The sequence below is a fragment of the Paramormyrops kingsleyae genome, chromosome 6 (assembly GCF_048594095.1).
Source record: "Paramormyrops kingsleyae isolate MSU_618 chromosome 6, PKINGS_0.4, whole genome shotgun sequence".
Lineage (NCBI taxonomy): Eukaryota > Metazoa > Chordata > Actinopteri > Osteoglossiformes > Mormyridae > Paramormyrops > Paramormyrops kingsleyae.
Window position 1 is genome coordinate 11,945,833 of NC_132802.1, and position 14,775 is coordinate 11,960,607.

General features: G+C 41.2%; 1 long non-coding RNA gene across 1 annotated transcript; it reads left to right on the forward strand.

Moving 5' to 3' along the window:
* Positions 1-1,621: 1,621 nt before the first annotated feature.
* LOC111855678 (uncharacterized) lies at positions 1,622-14,475 on the forward strand. The gene is made up of 4 exons (XR_002840950.2): positions 1,622-1,895; positions 7,832-8,005; positions 8,611-8,665; positions 11,517-14,475. It is a non-coding gene; the product is annotated as an uncharacterized lncRNA (long non-coding RNA).
* Positions 14,476-14,775: the final 300 nt, after the last annotated feature.

Consider the following 14,775-nt stretch of genomic DNA (forward strand, 5'->3'; position numbering starts at 1 on the left):
CTTTCTGGTGATTTTATGAACTGTTTGTCTTACAGGTTTATTAAAATGTATTCGATACGGTTTAAATATCCTTATTTATCTGTTTACTTTTAGCTGAAACCAGCTGACAATAATACATACTGGAGACGACAACAATGAAGGTAGAGGAGGGGCCAAAGTGGAGGGGGGGCAGAGGTGGGTGGTGGACAGAGCAGTCATGGCCTTCGATGCTGTCGGGCTGCCATGTGTCTATTTATGGCGAGTGGTTATGCTCTCTTATGCCCAGCCAGAATCTCCCTTTTAAGTACTGCGACAAGGGGAAGTCATTTTTAAGGCAAGGGAGCCTCATCGTGAACCGTATGCCGGGGAGTGGTAACAATGAGCCTGTAGTGCAGCTTTCATGGGATAACAACAGATTTGCAGCTTCCATGCCTAGATTTGCAACCAGGGCTGGCTCTAGCTTTTCAGGGGCCCTAGGCAACGCTTTTCTTGGGAGCCCCCCCACCGAGAAAAATTGCGATCACTTAATTTCCTCCACAATGTAGGTGATTCTGGAGCCCTATGCAGCAGCCCGGTCTGTCTGTAGCTAGAGACGGCCCAGTTTGGAACGACAGTGACCTACAGGGTTACATATGGCTCCTCCTGACTGGTCAGATCATTTGCTCTGCATCTTTCATAACCGTATATGTGGGCACAAGGCAAACCAAACTAAAAAAGATGCCGGTATTGATGTTAAATGGAAGTCCTATGTAGGATAATGCAGGCATACGTAACCAGGCATATGATGGGTGAGAGTATAATGTGATCACTGTTCCAGGGATATCAGGATGGGATGTTATGACTGGAATGAAGACATGATAATGGAGGTACAGGAATGGGTTTTCTGCCTGAGGTATTTCCGCTGTCAGTGGGAAATTGCAATCCACTCCCTTGGAAAATACAGGTATTCCCCTAATAACGAGCCTAATGCGTTCCTGGAAATCAGCTCATAAGGTTAAATCTCGTAAGTCAGCGGCGTAATTACCATTCATTTCAACAGGAACAATTTCTAGGCACTAGATAAATTGAGATGGGATCTTAAGATTGCAAGCAAGAAACGCGGAGCCCGAAGAGGGTGCGGACGAAGTAACTGCAGGCATGAACGAGTGACCGTCGGCAATATAAATATGGCCGCCGGGGGCAAATTCATCCATGCTGAGCTCATTATTTCTCGTGAATAGGAAAAATCTGGCTCAAGTTGGTAAATAAATTACTTCTATTGTATATGTGAGGACCTTTGACCCTATAAGTATTTGGCTACTCCTACATATCCCCTCATGTTTCTGGAGATGAATGCAAGGATGTACTCGCATCCAGGGCAGGGCAGGAAGTGCCAGTAGTGTCGTGCTCTCCTGCAGCAATCTGTCCTTGCCTCGTTTGTCCAGAGAGCAAGCGGTTTCTCTATCCACCTAATCACTGCTGTCAACCGCTTTTTCAACTTGTCCGTCCATAATGCAGAGGGAGAGAGAGCCGCGTCTAGCTTGAAATATCAGTGTCCAGCAAGGTCACAATGGCCGGAGCTCCATCTGTCATCCTGCCGGCCCGTTGCTTAAATTCTGGACCTTCACAGCACGGCTGGAAGTTGGCCAGGGGAGAGCTCATCTGTCTCCTTCAGCAGAGGATCCCTTAGCTGCCATGGTTGTCATTGGTAGGTTAGCAATCTGAGATGTATGTCAAGGACTTTTTCCCCATGGTTAACCATCTGCTTTATATCATGCATTTGCTGAGCTGAAGCCTCTTCACAAGTAGGAGGGTGCTTATCCAGCACAGAAAACATACTGAAGCTGCACAAAAGTTGCACGAACTCATTCGGAGTGACCGAGCTGGAATCCAACGGAATTGCATTCAGTCGCGGCTTCGGTGCTTGAAGAGATGAGGTGAGCAAACTGTGTCTTGTCATGTTTTTTGGCTTCACATTGCAAGACCTGCTGCTGTCATATGGCTTTTTAGAAAGTAGTGCTGAGGTTCACAGTGTTGTATCTTGCTTTGAATAAAGGCATCTGTTAATAAATTTGCACCATGGCTGAGACTTTCCATCTTTCTTTTCAAATGTTTTTTTCTGTTTCAGCCAATAAGATTGTCTTTTTCAAAAGCAGAGGTTTACTTTCTCTTAAGATGTTTGTGGCTCCATAGGTTGCTCCAATGCCCCTTTTATGGACAAACATAAGAATGCACATTTAGACAGAAGTATGCTATTTATACCTTCAATTGTGACTTTTTTTGCATGGCTGATTTTCATTTTTTATTTAAATAACTGATTTTCAAAATGCATAGGCAAAGTAACAGATTATTGGTGCTATTGTTGCGCTAATGTAATGCACTGACACTTAGCAGAACAATTACATGACACCTAATTTTACAGTTTAGATTCTGGAGTTGGGGGAGTGTGAGAAAGAAAAACATCTTAAATAACAACAATGAAATTTGCTTACCCATGAAACATGACTGAAAATGGAATGTGTCAGTTTATCATGCAGAGAAATACTAAGGTTGGAGGTCCGGGAAGCATTAACGCACTATATTTTAATAGATTTATAGGGCCATGTTCAGGCAAAACTTTTTTTAATAAGCTACATCAATTCATAAAGAGACCTTGTGGTGTGAGCTCTTGGTGTCTGGGTGTTTGAAGATTACGTGATGGCAACTAGAAGCTCAGAATATCAACCAGTGTAACTGAAAATTCACCAGCTACAAAGATGTACTTAACTGTTTTATTTCCAAAAGCGATGAGATGCATACATTCCATAATGCTGGTGGATTTATTTTAAATGGAAATCGTAACAGGTATGCTGGGTCAAAACCTTAATGTACGATTGAATTTCTGAGTAGAAAAAAAAAAGACATAAAAACGCCAGTGTTTGAAAAGCAAACTTCTTAAGCAACTTTGCCATTTTTTTCTATAGAAGATAAAAAATATGAGAACTTAACCTTAGCTTCAAAGGTTTGCAAAGTTTGCTCTAGGAGAAAATATAAATCAGTGCTTTTGAAAGTCCAAACAGAAATGTTAACACTTCCTCATTTCACTGTTAAATGAAAAATCTCACTTTGATTTTTATAGAGATTGGGGCCGTGTAGTGGCCTGGTGACTCAGTGGGTAGCACTGTCGCTTCACACTTCTGCGCCCGGGTGGGTGAATCTCACCTCTGTTCTCTGTGTCTGAGTTCTCCCCATGTTCTGCCTGTGTTGTGTGGATTTCCTCCAGCAGTTCAAGGACATGCAGCTAATCTATTCTGCATTTCTAAATTGCCTGTAGTGCATGACTGCTTGTGCCCTGTGATGGACTGGCCTCCCATCCAGGATGTACCACAGCCTGGTGCTCTGTGCTGCCTGGAATAGGCTCCCACCTGGATAGGTTGTTTGAGGGATGAATGGATTGGGGCTCTGGTTTGGCCTTAAAAGACACAGTAGGATCTTTTGTTACAAGCCTGAAATTTGCAAATTCAACTAAAATAGTGATGTGATTCTATGGCTTCTATTCACCGTTCCTCTTCTGTCCAAAATAGCAAGAATTTTGTTCTGGAAAGAAGCGACACTATGAAAAATTGATGTAGTGACCAATATAAGTGGTAAACTGGGCTCCAAGCCTGGTTAAATGTTGCATTGAGGAGTGTGGATTGGAAGGAGAACCTGGCCTAGAGCAGGTATTACCTGGGAAGATGATGAGCAGATGTGTGTTTTGGCAAGTGAAGTAAACTAGGTGATTGACCTGCCTGCTTAAATTGGAAAACAAGCTGGGGAAACTTCATGTTGACAAGATATACCAACAATTGCTGTCACATTCTGCCCACCATGTCCACCAGACCCTCCGGTCCCCTCCCTAGCATGGCCCTAATAAGCCACGCCGGTTTATGTGTTTGTCTTACTTCTTGTCCCTACCCTTGCATTAAACACACCCAGCTGCCTCTTATTAGCTTCCTCATTAGTCTCATATATACGTGCTTCCCAGTCCTGTATTTCCCAGTTCAGTCATTGTCGTCACACCCTTGTGTTGCTTGTGCCCTTCCTAGCTTGACTTTTCCTATTTCTGATCCCTCGTGATCTTGTTTATTTCCAGTCGTTGATCATTTGATTTCAATAAACCCCCTTTTGTTTTGCCAAAACGCTGGCCCTTGAGTCCTTTGTCTCCTGTTAGGTGACACTGAGCATACATAAAACCGACCAATTAAGATAGCAAATAAGACTTGATGGTGTTTAATAAGTAATTATTACACAATGCTTGAATCTCCCTATTACAGTTCATGTAGTTAACATTAATGGTTTGTTGGCATTTCTTCAGGCTTTAAATACCATTCCAAATGTTACCAGCACCACTAAAATCTGATGTTTTTTTGTACTTTAAACATAGCTGTTTGACTATAACTAATCGCAGCATTAGACATGAGAGGGATGCTGAAGCAGTGGCTTATCGCTTCCCACACTATGGATACTGGTGACGTCTTCTTAGCTGATAACTGAGAAGAAAAAAAAAGTGTGAGAAATTGAACAAGCAAATCTGTATGTTTTTTACTTTTCGTCAAGACTGGGCTGATTCATCAGAACCGTTTTTGACATGTTCCAGAGTGCAGTAGGTTATATAAACAGGGGCATTGGAAATAAGGGTTAATGTGGGGGCAGGCCCCCTAAACAGTGTTAGTCTTATCGATCTTAATTATTTAAAATCTTTCTCACATTGCATCCTTTCACTATGTGATTATTGCATGTGTGCCCATAGAGATATTTCGATACATTGCACCCACCACCTGGACATTCGGTCCCCCCGATGCCAAACTTCTTCCGATGCCACTGCATGTAAGTCATTAGGTTTTGTAGGAGTAAATAAGAAATATGCAGTTCAAGTCACAAGAAATTTGCATAAGTTATAATTATAACCTGCTATCGCAGGTTATCGCTGGTTGTTTGCTGTGTTTCTTTTGCTGAATAAATAGCTGCTCTGAAAAGATGAGAAAATCATGGATGAATGATACAGAATCATACAGGACCCAGAAAATATACCCAAAGAAATGAAAGTGGATCATTTCAGTCTGTAGGTAGGAGTAGCCTGCAGAGTAGGGCTGGTGCCACCTACTTGCCTACGTAGCACATGTGCGCCAGGTCAACAAAGGCTTGCTTCTTCTCCTCTCCTTGTTTTCAATGCCTTGTATAATGCTCCACCCCCATGCCTGAATGCCGAGGAAGCTGACGGGGCCTCTCACTGCAGAGCTGCAAGACGCCCTGGGCAGATGCGAGGGCGTTTTAGCAGATGCAATGTGACACAGCCGGCTCGCATCTGGGACAGAGAGGTTCAGTGAGAAGTTTGCCTGAAGGTGTAGCTAATGCTGGTGTTCAATGGAGCTCATCGACAGCTCAGGTGTGTGCCGCTCTCTTTGCCCCAGGCAGGTCATACGTTTGGGGACATAGGGTTCCACCATATGGTTCTTTGCTATTTGCTACGTAGTGATGTCTGACCCTCATTATCACCGGAATAGTAGTTTTTAATTTACAAACTTTCGGTGCATCCATCTGGCTACAAGATATCATTCACATGCAGTCTTGAAGCTTCTTTTTTTGAGCTCAGATAAAAGCATGTTTGATTTTATTGCATGGTTCTTCATCCTTGGTTGTGACCTGAGTGATTCTTGGCCTGGTCTTTGTTTGGTCTGTTCTTGACTTCATGGTGTGACCAGAACGTCTGTTTCCTGCCCTTAATTTTCCATTTAACACTGACTTCTGCCTCATCCCCTGATCCATTGAGTCCTCACCGTACCCCAAGGTTTCCCCTGTCTAATCCTTCTATTGGCCTGGTTCTAGAACTTCAACATAAAGCAAGGCGCCAGCATGAGAAGCAGAACGCTGAGCCTTTAGAGGTCTTTTCCCATACTCTTTGAGATCTGTTTATGTGCAGATTTGATGAAATGATAGAAGGTTTGATCAAAAAAAAATCTGAGTCTGTGTGCAGATGAATTTGAATAGCAATGGCCTGAGCTTTTTAAACCTGAAGAGAAAATGAGTTCCTTTATAGCAATTAAATAAATTTTTAGTTTTCGTTTGATTTTTGTTTGCGATATGGGATGTGAGTCATTGCTTGGCAAATCAGCCCATCATTCAACTATGTTTATCCTTTTCCCAGCTGCGCTGTGCTCTTTTAATCGCTTGTTGCACTGAAGGAGATTATCACTCTAAAAATTGCCCATCTTCTTGTGCCGCTGCATTGGGAACAGCTGCCTAACCACTGGCTGGCTGTCAGCAAACACACAGAGCAGCTCAGCACAAACACAGCGTTTTAGGTTACAGGCTCAGTTAACATGGCAAAAGATTACAAAGGAAATACTTTTCACGTATGAGCAACATTTAAGGGAGGCAAACAGCAGTGGAGGGAAATGGCAGGAAAGAGGAAGTTTAACAAGAAGGGCCATTGTCCACAGTTGATGCTAGAATGGATCTGAGAAGGTTCCCATGAAAATGTTATTCTGTGATAGACACAAAAAATTTCCAACTGCTTACCCTGGGCTAATGGGAATTTTACTTCAACAAAAAAGTTCTGAGGGCAGAAGGGAAAATGATTAGCTCAGAGAGAGAACCAATCAGACTGTAGATTAGGTTGGGCCAACCAATCAGATGTCTCCAGTTGCTTGGACCCACCTGCTCTATAATCTGATTGGTTATCTTTCTGAACCGGGGCATTTGTAGCTATTGAAAAGATCAGGGGCTGAGTCAAGTTTACCCAGGGCATGACTTTTTTTTTTTGGCATCGGGGGGCAAAATACTCAGGGCTGGGCTTAAAATATTCGGGACCTGATGACGCCCATGATCTGAAGCAATCATCTTTCCTTCTGTCCTCAAAACATTTTTGTGTAAGTAAAGCTTGCACAAGCTTATCCTGGTCTGGGTATTGATGACCCCATTCCAGACGGCATAGGGCATAGGACTTGGGGATACACATGTAATTAGCAGGGAAAACAGCACTATTCTTAAAATGCAAGTTGTGTAATTAAACAAACCATATTTGTAGCTATGTTCCCTTCTTATTGCTAGCCTGAGAACGTTTAAACTTCTGTTCGCAAATTGAGTAACACGATTTGCAAAATATACTTCTACACCGATGAGAACTGCAACAGTAGTGATGGATCTTTAGTGGGGTGGTGACTGGGATACAGGTGCGGTGGCCAGCAGCAATCATGGCAACAGGAGACCCCCATTATGACTGGATGCAACCCAACGAGCTCCATTCCAGCAATGCTGTCACTGCTTTATTGACATGGCGGAATATATGGTGCTATCTTTCAGGCTTGATTTCACCTTGCGGGCTCATGGCTAGCAATTTAAAGAGAAAGAACATGAGGAAATAGGGAATAGAACATGGGGTCAGGAATGACAGAGTGGTTTATTATGGTGTTATAGGGGAGTGCTGTAGTGGGGGGCGGGATGGGCTGGGGGGGGGGGGGGGGGAGCATGCTACCAGTACTGTGCTACCTCTGTAGACTTGATATGGTGCATGTCCGTAAGCGTAGCACAGCTGAGACCAGCTGTTGCTGTACTTGTGAAAAACATTAAGGTTTTCAGAATCCTTGTATTCACCATGGACAAAATTTACAAAGAATTTGTTTTGGTGGTGGCATGAGTATACAAAAAAACAAAAGAATACACAATAACAACACGAAAGACAAAAACGCACGAAAGAGACAGAGATTAAGAAACTGCGCTATTGATAATAAATAAACAAACCATTTTATTTGAAAAATAAAAGCCGTATTTTTTGTCTCAAAAAGGGCATCTGAAGATCCGTGTGCACATTCATCCTATGTAGACAATTTTACCGTGCTGTCCCCTTTGTCAGAGCAACAGCTGTGAGCCGTGTTGCAGTGAGGAGCATCAGCACTGCCAGGCCCCAGGTGATGTGATGTGGATACGGTTGCCAGGTGACAGTAGTTTCACTGAAGGGGATGCTGTGATGTGTCTGCATCTTTGTAGTTGACCTGCCACCCCGGAGTTTACGACCGTGCAGTTAAAGGTAAGCATGCAGCTTGCGGAGATACTGCCTACAAGTAATTGAAAATATCTGGGAAATGCAACAAAATAAATGTAACTATTAACTGAAAGTTTTACTGGGTGTAAAGTGGTTGAGGATGGATGGATGGATGGATGGATGAATGGATGGAAGATAGATAGATAGATAGATAGATAGATAGATAGATAGATAGATAGATAGATAGATAGATAGATAGATAGATGGGACCATGTCATATAGAGATTGGGTGGAACACATAGGGACTTTTTAGGGACAAGTTTAAAGAAGGCACCACAGTATAACAAAAGATGGCTATTTTGGTATCAGCAGAGGGACAAAACACACAAAAACAACGCGGGGATTGCATCATGGAAAGACTACAACTGCGCTCAGGGCACGGGGTCAGGACATGTTTTCTGGGGCAAAAGAGGATAAAATCCATCATTCACAGCCACTTATATAGTACAGGGTCGCGATGAACCTTGGACCATGAGGCATGAAGCGGGGGAACGCCCTGAAGAGGATGCCAGTCCATCGCAAGGCCACACTCACTAAGGGACCAACTTAGAGATACACATTTACCTAAACAGCTTTTGTTTGCATTGCAGGACAAAACACACACACACAGACCAAGATGGGAATCAAACCCAAGATCCCGACGGTGTAAGTACGCAGCGCCGCCTGCCATATGCTGATTGGAAGTATGGTTCCGGCAAGCTGGACGAATAAATTTGTCAGCTGACTTTGTCTCGCCCCGGGGCATCCATGCGAGTTTCTGCTTTTACAAGGACATTTAAGGTATGCAGCAGATGTTGCAGTGTATAATTATTTTTTATTTAATTTTTATGTAAATGTCATTTTAGCATGCCCAAAGACACAACGGCAACTGCAGCTTTTTATGTCGGCCTGGCAGTATCGCTTTCAACGTGTAGCACGTAATGATCATCAAGGAGATGGAAGAACAACAGCAGAAAATGCCTGCGTATTGTTATTAATGACCCTGCTGTTAGACGACCATTACTGCTACATCAGTCGGTGATCACAATGTGTTTCCTGTTATCCTCACTCAGTATGGGTGGTTGCAGCTTCTTTAATGGTCTCCCATATCTAATATTCTATGAGCTGTTTCCTGAGGATGGCTCTAGAGCTCAGAATAGTGCTTTCCTGCAAGCTCTAAATCTTTCTAGCCTGCAGTTATCAGACTTTGATGGACTTGCCTCAGAATGCTTGTATTCCATAAGTTGCAGCAGCACCCCAGCACAGAAGTGCTAGGGCCAGCTGTGAGCAGAGGTCACTAATGGGGAGGGATGGGGCCACATCCTGCCCCCCCTCCCTCACCTCCTGCCTCACTGCTCAACATTACTGAGCACACAATATCAATCACTGCCATTGTAAGAGTTTTAGAGTAGCTTCGGATTCCTGTAACATCATCTTAGTTGTTAATACAGAAGAGAATGACTGTAAATTATAGATTATGGTTATTTTTTGCAATTTGCACATCATTATACATTTGTTTTTAATACATTTATAGCATTATAGAGATTAATAGCTGTTCTGGAACTGTTTAAATCTGTTACCATAAAACCTCTTGCAATCATGCTCCATTTTATTGCAGTATTGATTAATGCATAACACCGTATAGCAGTTAGAGAATTCCATCCATCCATCTATCCATTCATTTTCTAGTCACTTCATCTGATCAGGAACAGCCTGAAACCTCTCACGCAGAGCACACCCTAGACAGGATGCCAGTCAACTGCAAAAATGAAAACCTATATTTTTCCAGTATATGACAACTCATCATTCCATTGGGATAATTTTATAAATGTATAAATTCAGTCAGCTTTATAAAATACGTGGTTATGCCTTTAACATTTACGATGACAAAAAAATAATTTATTGTTGAGCTCAGAATGCAGTGACTCAGTTTTGCACCAAGACTCAAATATAATTCATTATCCGGTCAGGTGATCTGGTTGTGTTAGGTTCAGGATTAAATATTTCTGTTAATTGTATTGTGCATGAGATTGAATTCTCAGGCCTGATATATAAATAGAGAGAAATATGTTTAAGTGCATTTAAGTACTTAATATCTATGAACTACATATATACAACACAAAAAAACAATGGACAGGCAAAATTAGGAAGCAAAATGATAATATTTTTGTTACGTAATTTTGCTTGATGTGATGCTGATCCTTACATGGAAATAAGACCAAGGTAAAATAATCAGTAATACGATGTGGTCTTTTGTTTGTTTCATTTCTTGCATTTTTCTTTTGCCTGTTATTTCTGCAGCTGGGTTTTCAGGTATTAACGCACATTTTAATGTAATTACATGGGGCATTCATTAGCATAGATCTACTTCAAAATGCATGGCTTCTATGCTAAATCCTTCTGGATTTTCCCTGCAAAAAAATGACATTCATTTTTTGATAAGGTAGTGCAGGCCGATAGAGACGGGGATTCACTCCCGGGTAGAGCACAGGCCAAAGTAAGACCCAGGCATGTAATCATGCTCAGCTCCTGATCGTCTGCACTGGGGTTACTCATTTCTTCTTCATTCCCCAGAATATTCCAGCAGATGTGTCCTCTGTGAGGCTGAGAGGCAGTAATGATTGTTGGGGTTCCCTCTGTACAGCTCCTGGCTGTTGGAAGCTGGAATTTTAGTATGTGGTGAAAAATACATCAGTGGTGTTTTATTCATCCCTGTGGGGAAACTGGGAAGTCTTCACACATCCCATCTTGCTCTCCATGAGAGACACAGACACGCATATATAAATAATCAGGTGAGAGCGAGTTTTTCAGTGGGTTGCTGTCCTTTTGCTCCTGGAGCAGTTGGGGTTAAGGCCCTTGGTCAAGGGCCTAGTAGCGATATGCTTCCTTTGCCAGCCAAAGGGATTCAAACCCACAACCAATGAGACACTGGCATAACCCTTAACCAGCTGCACTATACATCACCCTAAATGAATGCATCCATCCATCTAGAGCATATGGACACAAGGCAGGGAACAATACAGGATGTAGCTTCACAGCATTGCAGCTTCACACACTCACACAAGCTGGTAACTCCAGTTAACCCCAGCAATTTTTTGGATTTGGGGGGAAAAACAGAGTACCTGTAGGAAATCCCACAACAACACAGGGAGAATGTGTAAACTCCACACACACATGGCCACGGCGAAGACTCAAACTCAGATCCTAGAGATGTGAGGCAACAGTGCTAATCACTGCACCACCATGCCGCCCTACTTTAAAACACACAGAAAAACATCTTCATGGCACATGGGTGGATTTTGTCTCTGTGTGAGTTTCTTGATTTTAGCAGATATTGATATTACTGGTTTAGTACAATAAAACAAAGGTGCAATATACCTCAATACAGAAGAAGGGGAAAAAACCTCATAGACCTTCCTCACAGCTATAGGTGCCATGAATGACACTGCTGACACTGCTAACAGGAGTAACAGTTGTAAAATCACTCTGTTCCTTATTGTAACCTTTATGTCTATAGGTCCCTTGTGACATCTGGATTGTGCTTAAGCGAAAAAAGTCGACACTTCCAGCAGGAGGGTGATGCCGGTGCTAAAGACAATCAAAGCTGTACCCACTATACCTAATGGGATTAATTTCATCTACCAGTAAAGCTGCTGTCGCCATGGAAAGCATCTCATTATTCAACCCTGTTGCCTAGCAACCTTTGATCGGCCTGATTAAAGAACGAGATCCAATCCAGAAAAGATCCGAAAGAATTTTGAGGAACATAAACATGGCATCTAGACCCCCCCCCATAACATGAGATGCACGTCCCACAGTCCAATGCATATTCAAAGTTGAGGCCAGCACTATCTATACAGTGAATACAGAAAAGGACTTATTTATTTTTCAGGTGAACCAATAAAACAAGATTCTCTTGTTAGAACAAAGGTTGGTCGTTTGTTTAGTTCAGTAGGAAGAAATCTGCACAAATGTGACAACCACTGTTAAAAAATGTGTTTTTGGTGCTTTTTCTCTTTGCCATACATTACAGATATGGCCTCATTCTCATTACATCGACTGTTTTTTCAAACTCCACGAGTCCAATTTCAGTTCTCCTTATGAACGATTAATGTTGGGAAAATGTCATCAAAGTCATAAATTTAATCTGGTTTTTAGGTATGAAGAAATACAGGTCAGTCTGTTTAAAATGTAGGTCTTTGTTTGTCGTGATACATTTTTGTTATGATGCATATCAGCTATGACATTAACGGAAGCTTAAATGTATTCGGCTTGACACCGTTAACACATGCTTCTGGTTATAGTATTTGGCCACAGGATTTAGAAATAGCAACAATATCTAATTAGATCAAGGAAGCTGACGACATGGCTGATTATTAGATAAGTAGGGTAAAGCTTATCATGGGCCATTAAGTTATTTAAATATTTAAATATCAGGTTTAATCACAGAAGTTTGACAACATCTAGAAAGTTTTGTGTCTTATTTCAGATACTTTATATATACTTATGGCTCTGGAAAGTGTTCTCTCTCTCTTATCACACTAGCAATGGCCACTGTAATGGTCCTAAATATAACCATTAATTTTCCCCTTTCCATGCCAAAAAGACCCAGATCTGTTAGAGTGTCTCAATAAGCTAAGACTCGCCACGTGCTTTTTGTCCTTGAAGTCCTTTGTGAACCTTGGTGACCAGAGCCATGTATTACAAAAGGGGATAAAATGTGACATTGTATCTTATAAAATCACTGCCTTAGATACGCACTTTAATTATTATTTGGACTCATATTGTGGCATTTTATTTAATAATTTGGGAACCAAGAAATGTATCACAATAACTAATAAGAATGTCATTTTTATCATTTTACCATTTTCAGAAGTAGAGAAGTAAGTATGTAGAAAATTCTAGGGCTGATTTGATTTTTTCTCATTTCTTATAATGAAACTTAATCCCCGGCTCCCCCCATTGTGATACCTCCTATTTTACTGTCGCCATTTCAAAATTACAGCCTTTTTAAGTAGTGAATAGACTCATCAATGCCACATATATATATATATATATATATATATATATATATATATATATATATATATATATATATATATAGAGAGAGAGAGAGAGAGAGAGAGAGAGAGAGAGAGAGCCCTGTGGCACTTCACAGTCTGTTTTACCCTAATCAGAGCAAACAGCTTGTATTCCTAAGCCATGTGTGCTGTCTTAAACCTATTTCCCATTCTCTGCCAGTTGCTTCTCACAATGTTCAGTGATGTTTGAGGAGATCTCTGTGACACTGGGATTTACAGCATCCTGCAGCATCTGCTCATTGCTGCAGGCTTCTTTGGGTAGCTGGTCTCCAACATTTTCTGGCACCACAGATGGAAAAGGCCCTGTTTTGATGTTCTTCATAACATTCTCAAAAAATGTTAAAAAATGCATCTTGATATACAGGTCATACGTCTCTGCTGTCAGTGTTTTCCCAAGTATAGCCAGTCTCCTCATGATCTGAAAAATTGACAAAATGCTTATCAGAATCATTACATTGGCTTGTACCTTCCATGCTCCTTAAGAGCTCATTTTAGACATATGGGAACAATCAATACTTGTGTGGAATCTATACTTCTTTCCAAGCTGTTTAATGTTTATTTACAGTGACAGTACAATTTGTTTTTGTTTGGAATGTGCTGTATAGTATCTTAAAACCCGTAATATACTGTATGCTGGGGCATTTCATTGATTCTTCACCATGGTTCTGTTACTGTATTGTTACTTCTGATCTACCTGACTAATCCTACGTAATTACAATAGCAAAGGGTGTGTTTTGATCTCAAAGATTTTTTAAAGATGAACGCAAATCGCTGATGTCAGTACTGACCATTTCTGCTTTCCATCAAATCCTTTTAAAATCCGTACCCAAGTTTAATTCTTTTGTTTTGATCTGATTAGGTATTGCTCTGCTTTGTCATATTCAGAGGAATATTGCAGATTGTGTGTTCTTCCTATTAACCTTGTCTAAACCTGCTGGTCATTGTGGAATTCCATATCATTTGATCTATTTATTACTGGCTTTGGTTGATAGTACTTCCAAAATATTATAGTGGTTTCCGGTGTCTGCTAGTTTACCTGCGTTTATTATATTCACCAGATTCTATCAGGATTTCAGCAGAAACTTAAATCCAAATGCCATTTTTGTTTAACAATGAAGCCAGGTTTTTAGATGTATATCACTGCACAATCATTCACAAAATGTTATTATATGTATGTTATATATTTCCTGCTGCTACCTGATTTACTAAATTTAAAGAGAGGCTTTTCAATCCTTCCTTACCGATTTTTCTTGTACTGTACCATAAATCCACATGATTTAATATTAGATATTCATAGATGTTGCTTCTTATGCTCCCTCTGTATGTTTACTTTAGATATTCTGCACCTTTATTCCATTCCACTTTAACGAATTAAATCTTGTACTGGCCATCATATATTTCATGTGTGTTTTACATATTTTATAGAATGCTTTTATAGTTGTAGTCTGTTAGTAATAACAACAGGATCCAATCATTGCATTCCATCCAGGTCTGCTATGACACACATAGGTGAGAGTGAAACCTGGTCAGCTCCCCTGCAGCAGCCACGGGATTTGAACCAGTGACCTTCTGGACAGTGACACGTGAAATATGGTGACATGTCCTTCTGAGGACTACCCCCCGGCTCTGTCAGCAATTTTCTGCTCACCCAGCTGCTTTCCGTCTGCTCTTTTTTTCGTCTACATATTGTGTCTT